The sequence below is a fragment of the Peromyscus leucopus genome, chromosome 14 (assembly GCF_004664715.2).
Source record: "Peromyscus leucopus breed LL Stock chromosome 14, UCI_PerLeu_2.1, whole genome shotgun sequence".
NCBI classification, from domain to species: domain Eukaryota; kingdom Metazoa; phylum Chordata; class Mammalia; order Rodentia; family Cricetidae; genus Peromyscus; species Peromyscus leucopus.
The window spans coordinates 7,156,756-7,184,062 of NC_051075.1; the positions used below are offsets into that span (position 1 = coordinate 7,156,756).

At 38.9% G+C, this 27,307-nt stretch overlaps 1 protein-coding gene across 5 annotated transcripts in view; it reads left to right on the forward strand.

Annotated features, from left to right (window-relative positions):
• Positions 1 to 8,509: 8,509 nt before the first annotated feature.
• Dgkb (diacylglycerol kinase beta) overlaps positions 8,510 to 27,307 on the forward strand; it is a 717,548-nt gene continuing 698,750 nt past the window's right edge. For 2 of the 5 annotated variants that reach the window (XM_037210502.1, XM_037210504.1), the window contains exon 1: positions 8,784 to 9,258. The gene's annotated coding sequence lies outside the window, so the exon portion shown is untranslated. Of the gene's footprint in view, positions 8,723 to 8,783; positions 9,259 to 27,307 lie in introns of those variants that run through there. The other 3 variants (XM_028872291.1, XM_028872289.2, XM_037210503.1) reach the window with 2 other exon arrangements.

Genomic DNA, 27,307 nt, shown 5'->3' on the forward strand with positions numbered 1-27,307 from the left:
GGAACATCACAGTCAGGAGAAAGAGAGTGATGGATGTTTGTGTTAAACTAATTTTTCCCTCTTCATTAATATGCATTCTAGGATTACAGCCTATAGAATAGCACCGTCTCAACTAATCTGATAATCTCCCACGTATATGCTCAGAGGACTGTCTCCCAGGTGATTCTGTATCTCAATAAGTTGATAATTGAGATTAGCCATCATAATAAATCATTGACATTCCAAGTGTTACTAAATTGTATATTGATTTAACATTGGTTAAAACAGTGCATGTCATATTGCCTTAGCCATTCTAATCTCAGATTCAAATTGTTAGAAGTAGAGAGGTAATATGGCTCAGCTGTTAGAGTACTGAAACCAGATAATGGAGTGTCTTTGGCTCATATGCAAATTCAATGTTTTCAAATAAGTTAGTTATATCCTCTGTTATTCTGCTTCTTTATTTGAATGGGCTTAGTACGTATCATATAAGATACTTGCATATTTAAGTGATATGACATTTGTTAATTCTCTTGGTTATTAGCTTTGTCAAAAATAAAATAGTTTTATTGGACAAAATATGACAAAATATTTTTCCAGTCTTTAAAAGCTTTCCTTGGGCCAGGAGTGGTGGTGTACATCTTTAATTCCAGCTCTTAGGAGGAAGAGACAGGCAGATCTCTGTGAGTCTGAGGCCAGCCTGGTCTACAAAGTGAGCCCCCAGGACAGCCAGGGCTACCCAATAAGAAACAAACAAACAAAAAGACTTTTCTTGCAAGAACTCTTTGAAATAAAAATAAAAACCACAAGTATTAGTATATACACATAAATTTATGTTTTTGTATGAAGCTATAATTGTGATAATATAGTATAAGGGGATCCCATAGTAACCGTTCTGCAGTTCCCCAGTCCTGGTGATCTCCACTGAAAGAATTCAGACAAGACACACAGGACAAAGACTAGAAGACAGGGTTTTCTGAAGAGCAAAGTGGGGCATGCTCAAGGGATGGGCAATGGCCAAGGTAAAGGAACATGCTCCCAAGAGGTAAGCGTGGGTAATATCCAGGGAGACCACTGTTTTAAACATGTTTCCTACATTTGTAGGATACACAGTTCCCTGAGGGGCATTTCTCTGTCCAGATAACTGGCATGCTTCTTTAGATTAACCTTTAAGGTTATGAACAATGATATGTCTTTCTCTTTACCATAAAGCCTTGGTAATACTTTTAATATCTTTAGGGAAGTCATTTCTCTACTTAAAGCAAGAGGACAGACTCAAATCTCACCCTATAGACTTCAAATCAAATCCTGCACTTTTAGTCCTTGGTTTTACCAGCTGCTAGTTACGAGAGAGATCCATACACAGTGAACTTCAAGCCTGTCAATATCCCAATAGCTAGCAACACAATGGGCAACAGTTGTTTGTCCCTGTTTTGAACTACTATTCATGTGAAAGTGATTACATGATTTTGTCTTTCATAAAAATATTTAAACTGGGAAATCTTTTTAGGCTAAATCATTCAAGACAATATTATCTTTGAATACATGCCATATAAGTTGAGAGGAAAAGTAACTGTTTTTTTTTTAAAATATAATTATCCATTGTGTTATTTAGTCTTATTTTCCAAGACATGTAATAATGACTATTTGAAGACTTAAAATGGCATCTTAGTTAGGCAAACCATTTGAGCATCAGCCTGCACATATGTATTATTAAACAAAGTATCAAAATTAAACCTATTAATTGCATTTAATTGCTTAATGTGTATGCTCACACATGAACTCTCTCTCTCTCTCTCTCTCTCTCTCTCTCTCACACACACACACACACACACACACACACACACACACACACACACCATAGCATGCATGTAAAGGTCAGAGGACAACTTGTAGGAATTTATTCTCTCTTTCCACTATTTGGGTTCAGGATATCAAACTCAAATCTTTGTGTTCTCCAGCTTTGAAAAATACTTTTATTTTCATTTCTACAAATAATTAAATTCTATCCACAATACTTCAAGATGAGCTATATAACAGAATTTCAATAACGTAACATATATGTTATTGGTATTGATAAGAATAAAAAACTATAAATAACATAGCAACAAGTAGTAGACTATAATTTACAAAGCCCCTCATTCAAGCAATCCTTTTTATGTTGTTCTTTTAATATGTCATTTTAAAATTGGTTATAATACATGGACAAAAATTATTCACTGTAGGATCAAATGAACGGGTTTTAACAGACATTGCTGTGTGGGTCACATAGATAATTAAGCTTTTCCTTGGTCAACTCTTCAGGCTGGAGGCAGAGAAATTTCACAATAAAAAGTCATCACAAAGAACAGTTGAGTTCAGTTTTAAGTGATTTAATTGAGCCTAAAATGAGGTTTCCTTTTGCAAGCACATTTTATTATCTTAATATCCGTATTTATCTCCCAGCCAGAAGAGACTGAGCAGGTTAATTGAAGAAATGTATTCTGTTTTCTGCAAGTACCTTCAAGGACAAACACTATGCAGATGGCTGATTTTTAACAGTGAGGATAATGATAATAAATTCTGTTATGAAATTTGCACGATCATACTGTATCTATGATTTCAGCAATGTGCTATTCAACCTAACATCAAACCAAACTGCTTGCCTATTGGCTTTGAAGGACTATCACTTGTGGCTGTCAGCCCTGCTGCACATGTTCAGGCTCCTCCTTTCAGCTCATCCATCTTTCTTGTAGTTAGAGAAATCTTTGTTTCAATTCAGTAAAAAAAATTCAGTAACTGTAAAAGATACTACAAAATGCTGTTCAAGGTCTGAACTCAAAAAAATTCTGCATTTTTGCTTAAAGTGTTCTTCTTTAAGCTATAAACATTGCTGTTCAGATGTAATCATTTAAATAGTTTAAAAATAATGTGTTTATTTGATTTAAATTTATAGGTGGTATTTTAACTTAGGTATTAATTATCCAGAAACAATCTGTTCCTTAAAAAAAAATGACATTTAGGATTATTATTTGGTTCTATTGAATTTCAATGCAATTTAAAATTTGAATAATGTCTGGTATAGAACAGTGAACAATGTGAACATATTTCTGTAAATCTTTTAAAGCATCAGAAATTTAGAACATCAGAGAGGGTGAGAGGATTCCTTCAAGAGAATCAGCACAGCACAGTGTTGTAAAACCCACTTCTCCGATTTCTTAGAAGACAATAAAGACAGTCATCCCAGAATATGAATGCCTTGTCTTTGTTATCAACTACTGACCTCAGGAATAAAGTTATGGCATGCAATATAAAATATAGGCACTTTCAGGAACTCTATGTGGACGTCCATTGTTAAATCAATTACATTGTGCTCTACATCCATCATGGAGACAGCCAATAAATGGCTAGACTGTATTACAGCCTGGTAATTTTCCACATAAAAGTTCAATTGCAGAATTACAATTTCTCTGTCTTAGATTTCCCATTTCATGCTCCAAATCCTCTTTTGCTGCATTTTCTGCAGATCCTTAATTATGTACCTAGCTTAGGATTTTTCATACTGTGTGTGCCTATGAAAGTTTGACTGAATGGCTTCTTCATTAATTTGTGTTACTGATTATTCCTGCTCAGGTAACTCTACAACACTAATTACCTTCTTTGAAACAGAGGAAATAACTTTTTGAATCTGATTTAAAGAGAACTGTGCTTTTGTTCCTAAATGAGTCATTTAGATTCTGTGATCTGTACTCAGTTATAAATTCATTTATAAATAAGTAAATTAAAAGTTATTTGAGTCAAGTACCCAAATATTTAACCTTAGAAATGATGCTTTGAATGAAGAGATGGTGCACTGGTCATGAAAACCACTATCCCATGTGTGTATGTACATGCATACGTGTTTCCATGTGTATGTGACATGATCTACTTGTATCATGTGCCTTGGATTCTCCAGCCACAGTTTTATGGGACACATGCTATAGTGCTTCTGTTTATAACTTCACAAGCAAAAGTATGAAAAAGACAACTTTCTCAAGGCCACATCTCCTTGACCTAGTTGGGACTTGAGGTACCTGCAGTTTTCTCAAGGCCACATCTCCTTGACCTAGTTGGGACTTGAAGCATCTGCTGTTTGGTGTCACAGTGGGAAGATCGGTGACATGGCTTTCCAGCTGCAGGTGGTGGTCATCCACTCTGTTACCGTCTTCTGCTGTAAAAGATGAGAATCAGATTAGGTGAGGTCTAAGGGCCCATTCAAATCTAATATGTGAAGGTCGTTGTTCTTTTAAAAATGAACACAATAGAATGAAATCTTTTCTGTACCCCTCCTAACCTCCCAACCTATATACAGTATTCATAGATTTGAAACTAATGAAAAAGTTCTCAGGAGAGTGTTCAATTTAGAAAGTAGTTCTTCTCACAGTTCAAGTCAAAGTTAATAAGACTCAAATTGAGTGACTAAGAATTTGAAGAATTTGATTTTTCTGAACTTGAATCATTCAAAGTTGCATATAAGAATACATTTGTTTATTGAATCTATATCCTTTAAAAGTTGACCTTATAACGAGCTGAACTGTTTCTTTTTCCACTTTTTTTAAAGATATAATTAACATGTCATGTCATTTCTAAGCATTAATTAAAGCTCATACCGTTTTAGGAATACAGGCCCATTCAGAAGTTGTAAGGAGTTGCTTCTCTGAAGCCTCTTTAGTCCAGCCTCCTCAGACTGGACAGAGCTTTGGGAAGCAGTGGGTGAAGGAGGCTCTATAGGCTTTGTGGGATAAGAATATCTTGATTTTAGCCATTTGTCCCTGTGCTTTTTCCAATCATGATCTCAATATCTCTAGCTGAGAAGCCCCCATGGAACTGGATCAGGCCCTCTGGATAAGTGAAACCGTCCATGAGCTTGAACTGTTTGGGAGGCCCCCAGGCAGTGGGACTGGGATCTGTCCTTGGTGCATGGGCTGGCTTTTTGGAACCTAGGGCCTATGCTGAGATACTTTGCTCAGCCTCGGTGCAGGGAGTAGGGGACTGGACCTGCCTCAATTGAATGTACCAGGCTGGGTTGACTCCCCAGGGGAGACCCTGCCTTGGAGGATTGGGGGGAAGGCTGTGAGGTAGGAGGAAGGAGGACAGGGGAATCCATGGCTGACATGTAAAATTAAATTAATTATAAAATAAAAATATTTATATAAAAAAGAATGTCTTGATTTTAGTTCCTTGCTGATCTGGGGGTGAGATTCTAGGAAATTTATTAATTGTATTTGTGGAGGAGAAACTCATTTCTGAGGAGTCTTGAGGGGCAGATATTAATCACACTGTGCTGTGGAGTTTGTGAGTGATAGATCTGAAAGGATACTTGGAGGCCATGCCAAGTGAGTCACATCATTATAGTGCTACATGTATGTACAAGCAAAATGAAGACAGGAAGAGTCCAAATATCTGCATCTTGCTGCCATAAATTATTTTATTTACCCCTGTTTTATTTATTCATAACCTATTGACTCTGGATAGCCATGCTGTAAACCTTTTGACAGATGTAGCAATATATAAGGAAACTATACACACAATGTCTTTTGGTTTTCTTTTTGGTTGTTTTGATTTGTTTGTTTGTTTGTTTACACAATGTTGGCTTTCCTCCAAGAAAGGAGCATTGTTAGTGACTTCAGACTGAGCTGTCACAGGTTGACAGTGAAAGAGATTCAGACAAAGTTTAAGATTGCTTCATTCTAGCTGCTGAGGTAACTATGTCAACAAATCTTTTGCCACATCAGCATCAGGACCTGAGTTTAGGTCCCTGGGATCTATATCAGAAGCTTAGTGAGGGTCATGTCTATCACCACAGAAACAGGAGGACCACTGGTCCACTGAGGCAAGGCGGCCTGGTCAGAGCTCCAGGCTCCTGAGTGACTTGCCTAGAGCAATAGAGGAAGACACTCAATACTGACTCCTAGCCTCCACCCTCATGTGTACATATCTGCATAAGCACTTACACACACACACACACACACACACACACACACACACACACACACAGACATACACACCTAAAAACCAGGATTTTTTGATGTGCCATTTTTAAAAAAATGAATATTTACAAGGCAGTTTTTTATTTTTTTCTCACTAGCTTTAGATTTACTAATTACATAAAGATACTCATGAAGATTTTCATTTAAATCTAATCACAGAAACATGTTAAAGAGAGTCCTGTGAAGCAGTGATTTCAAGTTTTCTTACAAAATGAAAAGTCCTCTAATTGTAAGCGGCAGAACTGAGGATCAGTACTCAGTCCTCTGCTGAAGATTCCCTTCCTCCATCACCAAGCTCTGAATTTGGTCAGAAGTTCTGTTATTTGTTTTTAAATCTCAGCAATGCTGTCAGCAATTTTTTAAAAAAGTACTTAACTAGATTTTAATAGTTGTTACAATTATTTCAATATCTTGCGTCACTTCCATTTTGACCAAGATCAGATGTTAGCATTCAAATGAAAAAAAATTAAATGAAAAATAAATAAATAAAAAATATATAAAATTGAAAAAAATTATTGCTTTTCCTAAAATTTAGATTTCAAAATAAGAGTAAAGGCTAAAACAGAATTGCAAGTGTTAAGTAGTGGTGATAGTTTCTGATCCCAGTCTTTTGGAGACCAAAGCAGGAAGACCATGAGCTGGAAGACCAGGAGCTGGATGACCAGGAGCTAGAAGACCACTATCTAGAAGACTGACCATGAGTTGGAAGATAGACCATGAGCCGGAAGACTAAGAACTAGAAGACAGACCATGAGCCAGAAGACCATGAGCTGAAAGACAGACCATGAGCTGGAAGACCACGAGCTGGAAGATAGACTATAAACTGGAAGACTACAAGCTGGTAGACAGACCATGAGCTGGAAGACCACGAGCAGGAAGACAGACCATGAGCTGGAAGACCATGAGCAGGAAGACAGACCAGGAGCTAGAAGACTATGAACTGGAAGACCATAAGCAGGAAGATAGACCTGGAGCTGGAAGACTGTTAGCTGAAAGACTACACACTGGACTTTTCAGATGCTGGAATATTTGTTAGAGTGAGTTTGAAATGAAATAGACTTTCTCATCAGAATGTGTTTCTCAGAGGTGGAGATTAATCCCTTATATTGTCTGCACTACATATGCGTGAAACTTTAGAATTTACTTTTTGCATTTTAATGATTTGGTTTTTTTATGTGCTACTTAGCACTTCCTCACAAAAAAAGCCATGAAAGGGTGAAATGTGGTATCATATTTTTATTAAAATTTTATACTTAAAATTTCTTAGTATGGTATATGATTTTTCAAATAAAGTATTGATATTTTATTTTCACTATAATTATAGTAAAGTCTGTTTTTTTGTAAATTGATACCTATTAAATAATTGATAAATGCTTTGTTCATTAATTAGTCCTTGTTTATCTAACAGCTATAACTTTCTGATATAAAACAAATCAAGAGAAGATACATTATTAATTCTTTAGGCTTCTTTTTCCTTCTTTTGGATTTGTTATATTTCCAGGGTTTGACTTTTTCATGTTTCTATCTATCTTGTTTAACCTTGATTATATAAGCCCTATGATAGAGTTAAATATGACAGATATGAAAAAGCATTCATAGCAAGGCAGAAATGGTTAAATATAATGCATTACAAATAAAATTAAAAAGATGTAGTTATTTTTAACTCAGACAACTGAAAGCAAACAATAGAGTATAAGTACTGTTCATTAAACGGGTGTGTGTGTGTGTGTGTGTGTTATTCATTATTTCTGATCTATTATAAAACTATAATGTGAACACAACTATTGCTAGATCAAATGATGTTGGACATTAAGATGCTGCTAATCATTTGGGAAGAATGTCTGTAACTTCTGCTGGCTAATAATTTTCATATCATTGTAAATTGAAGACAAATAAGGGCAGTGAGTGAATAAGCAAGGAGAGAAAGTGTGTATCCACAGAAATAACAGGTAGGCTTCACCAACGTTTGCATCTTACAAACTGATGCTAGTATGTTGAAACCACAGTGGATATCCTGCCAGGAGGCTGAGAACCATCACAACACATTCATCAGTGTAACCCTCATTGGAGGAAGTGAACATGCACCTTAATTGCTAGCAGGTTTTGCACACATTGGATCATGTAACTAGATGATATATATATATATATTACCCAATACATTACTTTTAGCACATTATCTGTGTCCTGGTTGGTTACAATTGCATACCATTTTTCTTCTTCATCCCCTGCCTTTGTAGTTGATCCTCATTCATCTTCCATTCACCTGCTCTCAGTCACCAAGCAGGAATGAAGCAACAGAGAGCATTAAATGGATGAGGGGAGTGGGCAATCACCCAGCAGCCAGAGTATACACTTGAGTAATAAGGAGAGGGGAGACAGGCATCAGATTTCTGGTGGAGGGGAAAATGTACACTAAATGACAGCAATTGCAGACAATCCAGCTAGAAGTCTCAATAACAGCTACTAACGCCTGCATTGTCTCCCCCACCGTCTGATCATAACTCAGCCAGCAGTTAAACAGCTGGGAAGCCCTGTCTGCCTATCTTATTTCCCCCGTGCTCAACAGCTATACTAGCAACAGCAGCCTCAGCAGCCAGGCAGGGCTGTAGCTTGCAGCCACGCAGACCGCCGCCTCACCACCACACACACATTGCACACACTTCCCGAATCAACGCGTTCTCACACAAATCCTGGACCAAGAGAGATGAGAGAAGAGCCTTAGGCACGGACAACAGGTATTTCCTCTCTGACAAATTCAGTTTCATTCCTGATGCCTAGTGGTTTGCATAAGGAAACAAGCCTTTGCAATACCTAGCCTGTGCGAAAGACCAGAGGACTGGAGGTGGCCTCGGTAGAGGAGGGTGAAGTGGGAGGAGTGAGATGTGGGGAAGAGGAGATGCCAAAATTGACTTTCAGGCTCCGGAAGCCTACAGCTCTCAGCCTCCGCTGTTTTTGAGTTGCAAATGATCTGGGAGTGGTGGGTTGCAAGCAGCCCGTGACATTGCCTGGAAGAAGACTTCCATCTTTCAGTCACTAGTTCCAACGGGCCGTGTGTTCTGGAAGCGGGTGGCAGCGGGGAGGAGGATGCTCTGAGCAGAGTTCTTGAAGCTCCGCTCTTGGGGGAAGCCGGGCTGTGTGGGAGCCTTCTGACTGAGCAGAGTGCGTGTGAATTGGAAAGGATCCTGAGAGCTGGCTGGTCCCAGTTCCTCTCCGGAAAAGCTGTCGCTCTCGCTTCCGAGATGCGCCTAGCCTTCGCCTGCATCACGCTGCAGTAAGTTCAACTCAGCACGGTTGGTTGGCAGTTTGAGTGGCCTCTGGGTATGTGGTGCGGGGGAAGGGAAGCCGAGAAGAAATGGCGAGGAAAGTTAGGGAAGCAGAGCTTCGGCTTCTCCATGCAAATCTGAAAGCATGTGCTAGTTATTAGTCGCCTTACTGTTATCTGCGGCAGGGAACCTAATGTTAGGTGAGTCTGGGCAAAAGTGCTCAGTTAATTGTGATTACAGGCAAGGAGACTGGCGAGTGAGTGTGATCCCCTGAAAGTTACTGATGAGATGGCAGGTTGCCTGTGGGGGTGGATGGAGAGGAATCATAGAAGCCGGCTTCGATTTTTAAATGGCCCGTTTGTCCTAAATTTCATTCCAGATTCATTTTCTGATTTGTCAACAAACAAGCAAACAAAACAAGCATGTCTTTTATTTACTTTTACAATATTAAAATTAAACGTGAACTTGATCTATAGCTAGCTTCGTAGTGACAGTCTGATCGACACTGATGATATGATAAACATTCAAATTCTTCCCAGTGGGTGGGGTGGAGTCTCCCAGGTTCTTATTGCTACAATTATCCCCACTGCCTGGTTAGTATGATTTGAAATCTTCGTGATTTCCAAGGGATAATTTTCACATAGATGTCATTGTACTTAGCTACTTAGCAGGACTGTGTTCACTGGAAGAAGAAAATGAAGGCTTAAGAACTTTCAAAAACAACTCCAGCCTGTTTGTTCAAACTGCAGATAACCAACTCTTAAAAATAGGTCAGCAAGGGCTAGCCCATTGTAAAGCAAATTACCAAATAAACAAAATGTTGGCAGGATACTAAAGGTCTTTTCTAAAAGGGAAACTAGAAATAATGAACTTAAAACAGTGGGCTTATCTGGCCAGTTTCACTCTCATGGAAAACCACCCCCAATTTTTCAAATGACAGAAACAAACAGAAAGGAGAAATAAACGAATCTCTTAATTAGAACGGGTATGTTAGACTTAGTTGGAGGATCAGTGGAGAAATGACTGTTTCACTATACTGTACTCCAGGAACAATTATAGTTACAGCAGAAGTTTCCTAAAACAGGCTCCAGGACTCCGGGATCTTCAAATAGACACTTGCACTTATACTATCATGGGTTTTTTTTTTTTTTTTATAGGTCAAAGTCATTTCAAACTTTTGAGGCAAATTCTGTGGCCAGACATGACTTGCACCTGTTAGCCTACCCAGTTCTGAAACAGGAGGATTCTCATAAATATGAGACCAGACAGAGTTACACAAGGAGTTTCAGATTATGAAGTGAGACCCTGTCTAAAACTGAGAAAGAGACGACAATTGCTGTAATTGCTGTGAAATGAATGTAACTCTGAAACCCTCTATCACAAGATAAGAGGAAATCCAGGGCTGCAGCTATCCTGCCATTTTAGTTTACAATTTTCTGACTCTGCCTAAACCATCCAATCTATTTCCAAATAAGACAAGCCAAGGAGTAACCAGAGTTGTTTTGTTTAATCATCCACTCACCTCAGAAATCTCTAGATATAAGAGTTCACTTAGTAATGTGGCATTTTTGTTGAAATAACCAATTATTTTAGGCAACCATTCTGCCTATAAAATTTTTTCATGCATAATCCCTAAATGTAACTCTGTGAATTAGTGAGTAACATGTGATCCAGGGAATGTGTTTGTCTTGTGAAGGCAAGTAAACCTTTTACACAGCAATGAGAGAAAGAGAGAGAGAGAGAGACAGAGACAGAGAGACAAAGAGTGAGACAGAGAGACAGAGAGAGACAGAGAGAGATGGAGGGGGAGAAACATCCATACACAAATTAAAATATACTGCTCTGAGTTTCCAAGCGGTTCCATAATACTCTAAAGACACTGAGTGCTTGGAGTTAGACATTCAGCCAACTGAAGGAAAACCAGGCTAAGAACTTGCAGCCATTTATCAAGAGTTCTTCAAAGACAGGAGCTTATTAGAGCCGAGTCATAGCAATGTGTTTTTTTCATACTTCAGGGTGTTGTCATACTGCAAGAAGAGGAGGTACTGTACCTGGGAAGAGGATTGTCAAAATTACTTTGCAGCGAAATTATTTTAATGTTTAAAGCATTAGTCAATTTGTTGGGACAGTGTCTGAAGTAGGCAAGGAGCTTGTGACTCATGCTTTCCTGAGAATGCTGTTGGAAGAAATAGCCGGAGTCAGAAATCTCAAAGTTAGTAGCAGTTCTCTGAGTCTAAATCTGCCTGCTAATAATGACTGAGGTCATGCATGGCTAGAGAAGCCATTCTAATATTATCCTTTCCTGGCTAGCTTCAGGATCTGAGCTGTATTTGTATATGCACAACAGCGACAGAATTCCCTTAGGAGTCATACCTCTAGCCCAGAGCACCGCTGCACACAGGAAGCTCCAGGCAGAGCCGGGAAGAAGATTGTTCCCCTTTCTGTAGAATTTTTTCTATCATGAAACGTTGACATGAAATTTAACCTCAAGGAAGAGTTCTGAGTACTTGTTCATCATTGGGTATTAGAAGGAAGTAAAGTACTTGAAAGCTTCTTGCATTCTTACCAAGTACGGTTTCTTACCACGTGAAGAAAGGGCAATTGACAATTACTACAAATTCAGTAACTGCAAATAAAGCACTTACAATATGTTGTCTTATTTATGGTTCAAAAGCTATAGGCAGAAGATATTTGCTACCGTTTAAGATAAATATGACCCAATACTGAACTTATAAAGAGAATATGTTAAGAAAACACAGTTGACAATGGTAGACTAGGATAGCCTCCCTGGTGTGACTCACCTTCCTAGTCACTTTGTTACCTGTTCTATTAGGAAAGAACTCTGCTGTGGATCAGGTGCCCAAGTGCATCATTTTGTAGGCACTGTTATTTGGACTTACTTGAGAAATCATTCTAGGTAAGAGAGATTACCTTGTTCTCTTTATACTCAAGATAGGAATAACGAAAATTGGAATCTCAGTTGACCCCAAGTCCAAAGCTTGGCATAGCCACCATTTCAATTGCTGGCTTTACAAACTGTAGAAATGAAACTGGGGTTGATGCCAGGAAAAAAGATGATGGGGCTAATAAGGGAGGAAATAATTTGAAAGTTCCAAGAAGGAAGTACTCCCCAGGAGGCTGCTGTAAAAATATGTGTACCTGTTTTGTTCTGTGAGATGTGGAGATATGAGTTCTTTGGGCCGTGTTTGGGGTAGAGACCTTCAAAGTCAAGGACAAAGCAGAGACTCAAACATCTCCTTATAAAGTTTAATTATAAAATTAGATTGGGCTTACCTTTGGGCAATCCTTATGTATTTTTTTAAAAGAGAAAAAAAAGATAAAGCAATATGATGGGGAAGATCCAGATAATGAGATAAAAAAGTGCATGGAAATGCCGTTGGATTTTGCATAATCATTTCTTGAAAAATTGCCAGGAAAGCTAAAGACCATCTTTAACTAGGGAGGATTAGACCAAAGTGGTCAGGTGTGAATGAGCCTAACCTGGTTAATGCCACTTATCTTCTTCTCAAGACAAACACTAACAAGAATAAAATGAAAATGTTATAGGCTTAGAGCCAAACAATATTTTAGGGTTGGTCTTTCTTAGCATGCTGAATTTAAACGGCAGAATTTTATTTTTCTTTAAGGATTATCTGAGTCAACAACTTGAAATGAAGGACTTGCCTTTTAACAGGAAGTTTGCATTGCATTGTAAATTCAAAACACAGAGTTATTGACTCAGTTATTTTTGACTGGCAGCCGCCAATCAGCCAACCACTCTAAATATAAGGACCAAAAGCTATTAACTTAAAATCAGAAAGTGTAAGAATGTGCTCTATAAACAGGGTCCATGCTACAGAGCTGTTCTCACACACATGTGTAATGAAGGAGGTTTGCAAACATATATTCTTGGTCTTGCTTCATTCTTTTGTCATTTGTAACATTTCTATTTGAGGATGGACACTGAGTGTTGAGAGCTGACTTTTAAATAATTATTAACATTGGCTTCCTTGCACATTGGTTTTCACTCTCTTATGACTTAAAGATAATGTTAGCGGAGTGAGTGTATTGTGTGCTTACTACATGATGGTACTTTTACAAGTCTCATACATTTAAATCTTGACAATACCCTTAACTTGACAATCTTCCTTCCCATTATATAAAGGGAAAACTGAAGGATGACAGGGTCAAGTGACTTTTTTACAGTCACAAATTGGTAGATGTAGACCAGAGCTTTAAATCTAGACAGTCTAGCTCTGGAAACCATGCTTTTAAACAAAAAGTTGCAAGCTCACTAACTGCCTGGGCTTAGTATAACCTGGCAGAGTTTACACCATTTCTAACCTCTTTTGTTTCATTTGCTCCTCTGTCTGCAATTTGTTTCTTGACACTCAAACTCCTCTTGGCTTTCCTACACACTGAAGTGTTTCCCTTCAAGATGAATCTTTATGCTTTAAACTTCTCCTGGAGATTCTGTCTGGATTCTAACCACTGGCTCCACAGTATGTGAGGTTACTCCAACTTGTTCTTTCCTCATTGGTAAAGGTGAGCATTTTCCAGTTTCTGTGTTGAGGACCGGAGCCAAGGCCTACTGGTTTATTTCTGAAACATCAGTGCTTTGCAGAACACAGTTTTGGAGAATAGTCAGCACTTTATCTAATCAACTGAATCCAACCCCTTGAATAATAGGGAGACCCACTTATATAATAATTAGAATCAATGTCCTTCTCAACAAATCAAAGAATTGTATTTCAAAAGCTAGGTATAAAGTCTTGAGCCAGAGTAATATTGTGATAGGTAGAACTCATAAAAATACTATAAAATCATTCAAAACACATTTACTACCCTCTATATTTTAGATTGTGAATCTATTTTGCAAAATTCTTGGGATTTGAAGTGTGTTTCATTTTTTGGGGGGTATTTCTAGGCATCAGTATTATGTCTTGGGGGATGAGAGTCATATCAAAGCAAAAAATTCATTTTTTATTTACAATTTGTACAAGTAGCTTGAAGGCTAGTTTCCATGGTATTTTCTGTATGACTGTATTTTGACTTTATGTGTTATTTGAAGTTAGTTGTGGAATTCTCTGTTTCTTGTCTGTACTTAGAAAGCTTTTAATTCAGGGGCATTTAAGATTTCTTATTATATATTTATTATAGCGGGGATAACATTAATATGAAAAATGCATGTATTATTATCAAAACACATAATACGAATATTCATTGATATCTAATTTCTGGGTTTGCAGTATTAAGTTATCTTTAGACAGAAAATAAAAACAAATTTCATAATAAGAGAAGTATAAAATGTTAGTAGTTTGAAGTTGTAAAACAATTCATGGTAGTAATATGGTAGTAGTAGCATGTTATAATTCATTTATTTGGAGACAGGTTCTCAAATAGCCCAAGGTGGTCTCAAACTCATTATGTAGCTGAAGATGACATTAAATGTTCATGTTCAATATTCCTCACTCCGCTTTCTACATATTGACATTATATGTGTGTGCTACCACATCTGGCATGATTTGGTGCTGGGAATGAAACCCAGGGCTTCTTGAAGAGTAAGCAAGCAGTCTACTGGTTGAGCTACATCCCCAGCCAAAAACAAAGTGATGATATTGTTTTATATCTTCTTTTTATTAAAGAAAAACACCTTACATGGTTTTAATTTAAGCATGACTACCTATTGTTCAGTCATTCTACAAGCAGACTTTGCATTCTTCAGTATCACCAAAGAAGAAACTATAGTTAACAGAGGGAAAAATCAGTCTTCAATCTGTCTTCCAAAGAAGTGTGTTCAGTTCTTGGAATAATTTAATTCTACTTTTAATGAGGTTATTGTAAGCTTTTCTTTACATACTTAAATTCCATAATGATGTGAATTGGCCATAGCATGTGACTTTTCAAATAGAAGACTTATTTAACAGTACCTTCTGAGGTCAAATCATTTAATATTATTCTTCTCTAATCCCCATAAATCAGTTATCACATAAAAATTTTAATCAGTAGGAGGACAAGTGGGAAGAAAAGTGTGTTAGCTATTTAAATATCTTTAGAGTTTCATTAACTGAGTAATCACAGTATGATGCTCCCCTTAGCAAAGCAGCTGGACCTTGCTTTATAATTTATTTCCTTTGCCTTTAGATAATTCCACATTTTGATTGTTCATGATGAGATAGAAATATAGATAATGATTTGGAAAAAATCAACTGCACATAAAATTGCTCAATATGCAAAGACTCTAATTTGAATTTTGTTTCATTTACTTCTTATGTATTGTGAAATACCATTAAACGCTTCTAACTGCATTAAAAATGCCTGCCAGGACTCAAATCCTTAATACTTGATTAAACTTTAGTCTATTATTTAAATGCTATGGCTTAGATTTTTTTATACATCAGGCATGATGAAAAATGAAATCAATTTCATATAAATATGTGCTTTAATCGTGTATGATGATGCTCTTAAAAAGAAAATTCATAATAAACAATATTAAAAAACGTTAGACTGTAGAGATGGCTCAGGAGGAAAAGTGCTGTTGTATCCCCTCCAAAGCCCAAGTTTGGATCCCCAGAACCCACACACAAGCTAGCCATGGTGCTTTGCCTCTGTAATCCCAGTGCTATGGGCTATGGAGACAATAGGGTCCCAGGAGCTCCCTGGCCAGGCTGTCCGGCTGGCTGAATCAGTTAGCTCTAGGTTCAGAAAGAAATAGAAAAAAAAAAAAAAAAAAACAATCTGAAAAATAAAAAGGTGGAGAGCTATAGAGAAGACACCTGAAGTCAGCTTCTGGCCCCCATACCCACACAGATGTGCACACATCCATGCCAAGCATATAAAGCACACATATTTATAGCACATATATGCCATATACACAACCTCACACACATTCATAAACACACACACACACACACACACACACACACACACACACACACACACACACACATTAGCTACTTCTAGTCCCAGATGACTTGGAACCTTATTTCTGATATATTAAGGAAAATATTCTAAAAGGACTCTAAATGTTGACATTCCTTATTTTTGTTTTATAGTAATGAATTCATTTACTGACACTTGTAAAGCTGTTTATTATCTTAAGCTTTTTTTCCTAGATTGTCTTCATTATTATTTTACCAAAAAGGATTTTCTTGAATTGTTTAAAAAGAGGTTACTGATAATATAGATAAATCAGAAATGAACTGTAAACTCCCCAAGAGGAGTAAATGACACAGTTAAACATTAGAAATTTTAACATTTTTACACCATTCCTAAAACCACAATGAGAAGTCTTTCATTTTTTTTAGAACTCTGAAAACACTGTCATAATATCCATTTATACTAATCAACATAGAGCAATACAGAGAGCATTCTGTTTTCCTCTATGTTGATTCACCTGCTTTTTTTTTTCTATGTGTACCTCTTGTGTGAGGAAATCTATTACTGCCTAGTGGACAGCCTTTGAGTTATATGAACTAGAAGGAATGGAGTGTCCGATGGGAAACCATCACAGACTCCTTGACCTGAAGACGAAACCTGAAGCAGAAAAGATGAGTTTGTGGTTTTTTCAGCCACTTGTTTTGCTGACACAGAGAACATAAGGAAGTGTTGTTTCCTTGGCTTTTCACCAAGACTCCCCTTTGCTGGCTAATGAAAGTAGAGCTGGAGAATTCTCACTCATCCTGCCTTTCTGCAAGTGAATTTTGGATTCTATAACCAGTCCCCAGCTACTTGTGGGAAGATTAAGAGTCATTTAAATGAAGTTACTAAGATTGTCACCTCAAGAGACAGACACATTAACACCGTGCTCCTATATCTGATGCTGTTTTTCAGCCATTGATAGATTTCCTTTGTGAAGCATCCTGCTGGGGTCAGCAAAGGATGAGTCAGGAAATCCGAGAAATCCCTACAGTGTTCAAAGTTACCCTCACTGCAGTGACTGGGAAGGGCTCAAGGAAACATATTGAGTAATAAGCCAAGTACACAATTTGCTCCCACAGTCTTGCTTTGATGGAAACCAAGAGCTGATACTGACCACAGGGGAGCCACGTCCATGGGAAGACCTGGTCGCAAGAACCCTTAGCCTCCGTCCCTCACCCCTGCTTGTCCCAGTCCCTTGTGTTGTCTTCCATTTCAACTCTACTGTGTGCAGCTTCCAGCGATCATGGGAGGTAACAGTGAGTTCAAGAGGTCATGCCTAACCTGACGTGGTCATCAGACCAAGGCTGATGCATTCAGAGTTAACCATCTTCTCAGAACACAACATTTTCATTCAGTTCAAAACATGACTCCCACATTACCTTTCTTTTCCCTTTAGATTATAGAATTATTCAGCTTTGGGCAGCTCTGAAAGAATAGGAAAATACAAGTACTTAATGTTGCTTAGTAACTTCTCTCGTCTGTCATTTTGGGCTGCACATTAACAACTGTAACTTCCCCACACTTGTCCCAAATTACTAGAATCAAGAAAGCACACAAGCTGATGAGTCACTTTGCTATCATGTTGTTCTTAATAAGAGAGCTGAATATCAGGATGGGTGTTCTATTGTTACATAAGGTTGTTTGTCGCAGCATATGTTAGAACTTTCTCTTTGCGAAATAGAGGTTCCTGCCTGTCACCTGTTAACAAAGGCTCAGCATAAAAACCATTCAGAGGACAACTGTTACTATTTGTTTAAGGCGGTGTTCCTCAACCTGTGAGTCACGACCACTTTGGGATAGAACAACCATTTCACAGGGCTCACCTAAAACCATCAGAAAACACAGATATTTACATTAAATTCATAACAGTAGCAAAATTCCACTTACAAAGAAGCAGTGCAAATAATTCTATGTTTGGGGGTCACCATAACAGGAGGAGCTGAATTAAGAGGTTGCAGCATTAGGAAGGTGAGAACCCCTGGCAAAGTCTCCGGTTTGGAATGTGCTCTATACAAACCCACAGACACTCTGAAACAGCGGACTAAGGTTCGATCTTCAGTTGGAAATCTCGTCTTGTATCTATTGATGTGGCTTTCATCCAAGCTGCCTGGATGCCTGCTTGGTGGAAAATTAGATACTTAACATAGAGATTGTATCTGCATAAGGTTACTTAAAAAATATCTTAAATTTGACTATAATATATTTTTATGATTTAACCAGTGGCCTTTGATTCTGAACATTAGTGACAGTGTTAAACACAACCAAGTATCTGTTACATTTGGTGTACTTTTCATTTCTTAGCAGCACCACATTGATCAGAATATACCAAAGTCACACTGAAACAGTTCTTCTGATACAGTATGTATTAGAGATTTGAAAAGAAACTTCCCTAGTTGTTTAATCACAGAATATCTCATTCTGGGAACATACATTAAAATGTCTTTGAAAATTAGAACACAGTTAGGAAGTACTGATCTATTAGCATTCAATTATTCATTTAAAATATTTTAGCACCTACCATACATCAGAGTAGATGGTTCTGGAAACAAACTTATAACCATAACCTGACCTTGACACTGTGGAGCTCCTAAATAGGGATGTAGAAGGAGACACATGGGTGCAGAAATTAGCGGAGTTCAAGCTGTGTGAAGTAATGTGTGTAGGCATCTGTAGTATAGAGTCATGGAGAGAGAAGACTAATACATTAATGAGATTAATATGATCTGAGTTGAGTCTTGAGGAGAGAATATGAGTTCATTCAAAAAAAGGACAAGGGCACTTATAAAGAAATAGCTAGTGATTATTTTTCTCTTATTCCCTATGAATACCAGCATAATAAAATGAATTTCCATCATTTAGGCAAGCATAATTCTTTAGTGAACAGTGACCTATAATGAACAAAGAGATGAGAACAGCAAACCACAAAAGAGAAATTCATTTGTTTATGTGGTTGGTAATTGAAACATTTGGCATAGATCAGGATATCTGGGAAACAAAATGAATAAAGATAATATTAAGAAAAAATTAGGTACATTTTAATATCTTTGTAATAGACTGTCTTGCAAAGAGTGAAAATGTGTTGTCACAGAGATGAAAAACCACACCAGAAATGAGTGGCATTAAAGGCCAGGTAACAATGTCCTGTAATAATAGCAAAGTGATTGCCTTTGTTAGATGTTACTGAGTGTTAAGTGAGACAGGACTGAAAAAATATCAGTCAAATTTAAACAGAGAGAGTTTCCTGCTGATCTAAAGGTGTAAAGTCATGGGGTGGAAATCAAAGCCCAGAAGAAATGTGCTGAGTGAGTAGGAGTTCAGGAGAGAGAAGCAACATGACTCATTCCAAATGTCTATCCATGAAAGCTTGAAGAAAGAACTGTTTCTTGAGAATAAGTGGGTTTGCAGAAACTCTTATCTTCCTGAAATGGAATCATTTGTAGTATATTTACATATCCACGATAAGATGAGCATGAAGGAAATCATTTAGAAGAGAAGGACATTTAATGGATGTCTAGGGTTATGGTACTGATTTTTAAAACTATGACATACAGGGCTGGAGAGATGGCTCAGAGGTTAAGAGCACTGACTGCTCTTCCAGAGGTCTTGAGTTCAATTCCCAGCACCCACATGGTGGCTCACAACCATCTGTAATGAGATCTGGTGCCCTCTTCTGTATACACAATAATTAAATAAATCTTAAAAAAAAAAAAGAGTTCTCTTAAAAAAAAAAAACTATGACATACAGATATTGTTTGTCTTTCACAAGGGGAAACATTCCCTGTAAATAAAAGGCAAGCGCAGGTCACAATCAGCACATCAACTTGAAGGCATTTTTGGAATTTTAATTTTCCTGCTAGAGTTTTAATAAATTGGAAAACGTTTGAAATTCTGGAAGGTTAGAGAAGACACATAGCATGGTCATAGAGGACACTCTTTGAGTGGGTTATCAAGAATTTATAGAGCAAGTCAGCTCAGTTCCCTGGGAAGAGGCATGGGAAATGAAATGAGTTGATCTATGTTGTTTTATTTTATTTTTCCTTGACTTTAAAAGGCTGCACCTACCCAGCAGGACCACTGGCATCTTTCTTGTTTTCCTTTCTGATCTGGAAATCTGAAGGGCTGTGTTCTTCATCCACATCCCTTCTCAGCACAAGAACTGGTTACAGTGTATAGACTGGGAAGCCAATTGCTCGGGCAGACACAATCTCTGCACTGACTTCCTTCTTCATTGTGTGTTAACCACTCAGATTTGGAATCATGAAACAAAGGACTGCCTATACTCTGTGTCCTACCCTCCAAGACCAGTGCTTCCAACCCTTCTTTCCTTCCACTCACCACCCAAACAAGACCCAGCAGACAGCTTCAATCTCTGTCTCTCCAGATCTTTATTTCTTGTGCTCCTTTTCTTCCATTTTACATTTGGCGAAACCTTCTCAACTGCGCATCCGCGCATCCGAGCGTTCCGCCTTCGCCTCTTCTCTGCGGTGACTGAATGCTGTGCTCCAATCAGAGCTGTGAAAACTGGTGCCCTAATAGATTTGGGATCACTCTTCCTCCCTCAGTTCCTCTTCTGAGCACCCATGCTGTGTTTTCTTTTCCACTCTCGCCTGCAGCGCCTGATAACCCCCTGCCACACCTGAAGTTAATGTTTCATTGAAACCAAAACTATTTTAACGGTGTTCTCTCCACACTATGTTTATTTTGTTCTTAACATTTGAACATCTAAGTTAAATTTTGATTATAACTGGAAAATTGCCGTTATCCACTGTGGTTTAATCTTATTTTCTGCCTGGCTCTGTGTTCCTTGAGTCTTGGGTGCTGGTGCTCTATGGCTACTCTTTCACTTTATTTGAACCCCTGCTGTGCCTGCCAGTTTTTAAATATACAAAGAACAAAACTCAAAGCTTCTTCAATAATTAGAAAAGTTCATGGCACAAACTAGGCGTCTAATACGTACTGAGTTAAATGCTGTGTCAATTTGGACGTCCCTTTATCGGCAATGTTTAAATTGTCTCACTCTGTGGACCAGGCTAGCCTCGAACTCACAGACACCCTCTGCCTCTCGAGTGCTGGGATTAAAGGCGTGCACCGCTGCCACCTGAAATTGCTTTGTCTGGGACAAATTGTAATTGTTTCTCTGGGACAACAATATTTTCACCCTTCAGTCTGCTTCTGAAAGTGTGTCACTTATATTTCTCCCACTTGATACTGAAAGTACTAAGTGTGTTGTTTATTGTAGAGATATCGAATCATACTTTGCGCCTTTGAGCAAATGAGATTATTTTTAGTTTGAGTAAGTAAAATGATTACAGACTTATGTCAATATGTTTAACTACTTAAGTTAGATGTAGTCATTAAGTTAGGTGTGTGTGGGTATCAATGTGTATGTGTGTGTGTACATGTGTATGTGGATGCATGCACTTGTGAGTTCTGTTCCCAAGGAAAGCTGTCAGCTTTGTGTTTTCACGAGGTTTCTCACTGGGTCCTTGGACTTAGAATTAGGCTAGTCTGGCTGGTCAGTGAACCCTAGAGAACCTCAGTCTTTCCCTCTTTAGTGCTAGGATTGTGTATACCACCACATCCAGCTTGTCTTTCGGGGTTGTGGGGATCAAAGTCAGGGCTTCTTACTTGTCTGGATAGCACTTTACAAAAGGAGCTGTCTCTAGCGGTGTGTGTGTGTGTGTGTGTGTGTGTGTGTGTGTGTGTGTGTGTGTGTGTGTGTTTGTGTGTTGGGTGTATTGGTGTTCAGATTGTGAACTTGAATATAAAAATATTCTTCCATAATTTTACCTAAATAATATAAATAAGGTTAGCTGTGACCTAAAAAGGGTATAATTAGTCAATTTTTGGAATTCAGTGTAGTATTGTCCTCATTATTTTATCTGTGATATTTAAAGAATATAACTTTACAAGGAAATGAAAATTATATGAAATGCAAAAACTCTTAGACTACAATATCTTGTAAGATTTATAGTTAGGTAAATCATGGTAAACTGAGGTGGTGTGTGTGTTTGGTTTTAGGTGTTACTGAGAGAGGCAGCCAATGCATTTCAGTATGATAAAGAGGACAATGATGGAAATACAGTTTGAAGCTTGGATAAGTGACTTTCTTGATAGTACAATTGAAGGTCACTTTTAGTCTGGTCAGAATCCCCTCTCTCCCATGTTCTTCAGATACCTCTCATTTGGCATTTTTCCCCCACAAGTAGAATTTTACTTCCTTATTTTAGGATTCTTTTCTTTCCATTTCTGTTAGTTGCTAAGTGATTGAATATAAACGATGATTTGATTCCTGTGAAGACTTATTTTCTTTTTCCCCTGAATAATGAATACAATATTGCTAGCCTATTATTGCCTAGTAGTGCTTGTTCCTGGCTGATGAGTAACCCCAGCTTTCTAAATGGAGCAGCAGCAGTGTGTTCCCTGAGCTGGTTCAGGTCTCTGTGGTGGTGAAGGTTGCCCATAGCCAACCCCACTACACTGAAAGTACTATGAGGTAAGACACAGAGTGTTTTTATTTAGAGCAACAGAGTTCCCCAAAGGAAAGGTGCAGACATGAGGACCTCCCGTTCAGATGGCTCCAGATGCTCCAACTGCCAACATCTGCATCGTGATGGCTAAGAGGATCCCCACCTCTGCACAGGAGGCCAGTAGTACTGAACTGTGAAAGCAACCTCTTGTGGAAAGAGGCAAGGCCTCAGGGAGGATCTTCTCACTTGCATTCCTCATCTTGTGTTTATTCTTTGAAAGGCTTATTTGGTAGTTTGCTAGTGAATCACACTGAATGCTAAACAAGCCGAGTCATGGGCCTCCTCCTTGCCAGTGCTAACACCCAAACCAGCCCTTTGTTCTGACTGGTTTATAGAGTCAAAGATGAGAATGCCTTTGCTGAGCCAGCTCATGGATTCATTGCATGACCAGTGAGCAAGGGGGCCATGAGCAGTGCCTGGCCCTACTTCTCTGGTGCTCCTCTCCATTCGAGCTGTCCTCACCGAGGTGCAAACCATCTAATCTTGTTCATCTTTCCCAGATCATCATGACGGGAAACATGCCTCCAAACTGGCCCTGGTACACTTGTTCTCCCCAACTTGATGGTTAAATGAGAGGATCTACACCACTGGCTACATGTAGGCAACCTTGACGCTTAACTTCATGCTAATATTCTGCCTTCAGTTTTTAGAGGAATGAGGACAAAGAGGACAACTTGAAGAGTCAACAAGCTTTCTCTTTAGATTCCTTAGGTTTTTTTATCTGCATCCCAAGTCACATTGTACTGCCAGTGACTTTTTCATTTCTTGGTTTCCTTGAACTAACAAATAAGAAAGGTTGACATTATAATTTGACTATAACCGCTGAACAAAATGTAATGGATTCTAAACAATGCTCTGTCCTTGTGTGTTTCACAGGCAAGTCTCCTTATTCACACAGAGATGCAAATAGATCCTTTAAGATTTAAGACACAAAAAAAGAGGAGGACGTGTGTGGGATGATGGAGGAAATTCCTGCAGTAGTTTGTAGGAGTAAAAGAACTAACATGTTAGGAATTGCATTCACTGTAACATGATGATGTTGGGGTCTCTAGTCTGTGTCTCCCCTCATTCTTTAGCTAAATATCATCTACTGTCTGTATGTTAACTTCTCCCTAAATGCATTCATAATTACCTAATTATCAAATATGCTTGCCTATTATCAATTCTTCTAGTTTACTATTTTTGGGTAGCTTTACTTCTTTTTGCAATTTTAAACTTCTTTGTCCTTGTTAAGATAGCATTACCCTAATATTGTTTTAGTTAAACAGTTCAAAGTATTTAATAAAAAAAAAATCACTTGAGAAGCTGTGAAAAAATATATACATAAACAATTTCTTGTCAGACTGAGGCTTCAGTTTAATGAGAGTGATGGACATTAATTATCTGTGAACTATTTTAGCAACGATTTTTTAAACGTGTGTGTGCATGAGAAGTGTGGATGCCCTTGCGCCTCGTCCAGTCCGTTGTTCTCTCCTTCTGCCCTGCAGGGGTTCCAGTTTGCAGGGAGGAGAGGTGAGTGTCTTCACCCACGGTGCCAACTCACCAGGTCTAACAAAAACATTTGGCTGATGTACTGACTGGCAGCTTTTGTTCTAGGCACCAGAACTGCTGCTGAAATAGTATACTCACGAATTTTGGTTTTCTTGGAAGGGGTAGAAATGACACATTAAGAATGTAGCAGGATTTTATGCACACATTCACTTATGTGACTGTGTAATGCAGACTTGATGAGATAAAGAAAAAAGTAAAGGCAAGGAGAAAAAGTGCAGAAGGGTGAGTGCTGTTTTCAATAATGTGCCATTTTAGATTCATTTAAAACTATCAAGCAGTCTACAAACAACTGACATTGGAAATGCCTCTGAGCTATTTACGTGCCATTAAAGCAGCAGTAGGCTGTGAGGCTAAAGGAGGGGATTTGTTGAGAATAGAATTGTGGAAGCACATGTAGACCTGGAAGCTGTAGTGATCACACAGGAACAGGGCAGAAAGAGAAGTTCAGTGCTGAGGCCAGTACAAGACATCCCTAAATGAATGAGTTAATTACATGTGTGGTTTTGCCTGTGACCGTGGTGTGTGTTAATGTGCACAGGCATGGTATGTGTTAGAGACCGGAGGACGGCGATGGGGACTTGGTTCTCACTCCCTGTGCTGCTTGGGTCTTGTATTGCTTGTAGTATTAAGGCAACTCCATGTAGTTCAAAGGGAGGTGTATTTTGTGGGGTAACTTGCAAGTAAAGGGATAGGTTACAGGGTCCAGGAAAGGTGTGGTGCAGTCCACCGGTGTTCTCTGGAGAACTCTGCTTGGTCTACCTCCAGTGTCCGGGATCCAGGAACCAAGAAAGCAAGCACATCCGGATCTCGGGTCTTAAGGGCTCCTGTCTCAGCCCTGCCTCATAGGCATGACAGTTACTGGAAGCCTCAATAGGGGTAGTACTTCCAGGTCAAAGCTGGAACAGCTCCCCACTACAGACTTTCTTACTGCTTCGGACTTGGTGGTGCGTGCTCTAGGCCAGCTGGCTCAGGGACTTCTGGGCAATTTCCCATCTTGCCTTAGAAGAACTGAGATTACAGATGTGCACAACCATGTCAGTTTCTTACATGTGTTCAAGGGATCAAACACATACTGCAGACTTTCGTGGCAACTGCTTTTACCTATTGAGCCATCTGCAGGATCTCCTCACAATAGAAAAGAGGCTGAGATGTGTTCCAAGGTGAGAAGGAAGAAAGAGTCTGAAAATCTGCCACCCTAGACGCCAAGTCACTGTTTCAAGAAGGAAGACTGGCGAGATGTGTAGTTTGCTGCTTAGAAGACAAGGCTATGGGTCGGCTATGGGGTAGGCAAAAATAGTCTTTGCTGACCGGAAAGGGCTGTTTCAGTACAGTAGTGAAATAACCAACAGACAGAAATGGATTAATTCTGAATGATTAGCACTGAAGTGGAGAAGAAACAAATAGGAAAAGTCATATAAGTAAAATAGAAAACACACTGGAAATGTCTCAATATGCCTGGTCCAGAGAGTTTCAAGACTTGGAAGTGACCATAAACTGAGCTCGGAAGGATGTTCCAATATTAGCTAGCTATGTGATAATGAACAGAGAGGTATGTAAAGAGAGGTCAGTGCCAGGCAAACTTGAGAGCTCAGGGGAGCCCATACTGACTGGAGTGGGCAGCCATGAGAGTAAGTGGGTGTCAGACGGTACGGAGCTACATTGTCTTTAACTTCAGAGCATCGTGGATGAGTGAGGAATTAAGAGGCATTCCAATATGTGGCCATGTAATGCAGATGTGATGAGATTACACTAGCTTTTGTGAACAGAGTGACCTCTAGGTCAGCCAGATGGGAGCTGGAGATCAGTCAGGAAGCCACTGCTGCAATAAAGGGGAGTGATCACTTTTTTCTGGCTTTCAGGAAAATCCGGTAAACAGAAAGATACATAGTAGTGAAATTTATGAAGGGCAGTTTGGCAGGGTTTATGACAGTGAGTGTGTGTGTGTGTGTGTGTGTGTGTGTGTGTGTGTGTGTGTGTGTGTGAGAGAGAGAGAGAGGGGGGGGGAGCGAGCGCGAGCATGCCTGCTCACATGCTCAAGTGCACTATGGAGGCTAGAAGACTTCATCACTACCCTTTCTGCCTTACTCCTTTGGGATTGCGTCACCCACTAAACCCTGAAGCTCACTTGAGCTGGCTAGGCTTCTTAGCTAGGGAGCTCACAATCTCACAGGTAAACAAGGCCAAGACGAACTTTTTGTTTTGTTTCTACATGAGTGCAGGATTCAAACCCAGATCCTTATTCTTTCTGTGCGTTTCTTAGCCATTGAGCAACCTTTTCAGCTTCATAGTTGGTTCTAAGTTTTGTGAGGGTAATGGATTTTATTTAAATATGTCTGAGAGACTTCTGGGCGTCTTCTAGACTTTTCTGCCTATGTCCTCGAGATGCGAAGGATTGGCTCAGAACTGAGATTGTTAGGTCCTTGCAAATTCTCCTTCTACTATGTGGGTGCCACTCATCTTGGAATGTCCCCTCTTCCTGCACGTTCCCAGTCTCCAGAGTAGCTGTCTCACTCTCTATCACGTGACTTTCCCTTTCTTCTCTGTGGCCCTGTCCTTTCCACTTCGACCCGTCACGGGCAGTCTTAGACTCTAATTTCCTTCAATTCCCTTGACTTCTACACTCTCGGTTTCTAGTCTCGACATCTGCAAACCATTCTTGGCCTGATCCATTGTTTTCCATTCTTAGTTCATTTTTTCAAGAGGAGGTTCTATTTCCTCTCTTCTTACTAAACACGTTGTATATTTTCTTTGGTCTGACATTCAGACAAATAAAAACCCATTTCCCCGTGATTTTCCTTCATCTAGTCACAGCTGTCAGCACAGAGCCCCAAAGCTACATGTTTTAAATCCTACATTTAAGTCCTCGCTGATTGTATGATTCAGATTGACTTATTTAATCACCATTTTCTCATTTTCATGTAAGATTAAATAGAACAATACATTTACTGGGGCATTTTAAAGCCCAAACTCATAGAGCTGTTTTCAAGCACTACCTGGAATGACGCTGGTGTGAGTGGGTGTGTTTTTCGGTTCAGTTCTGCTGCCTCCCACTCAT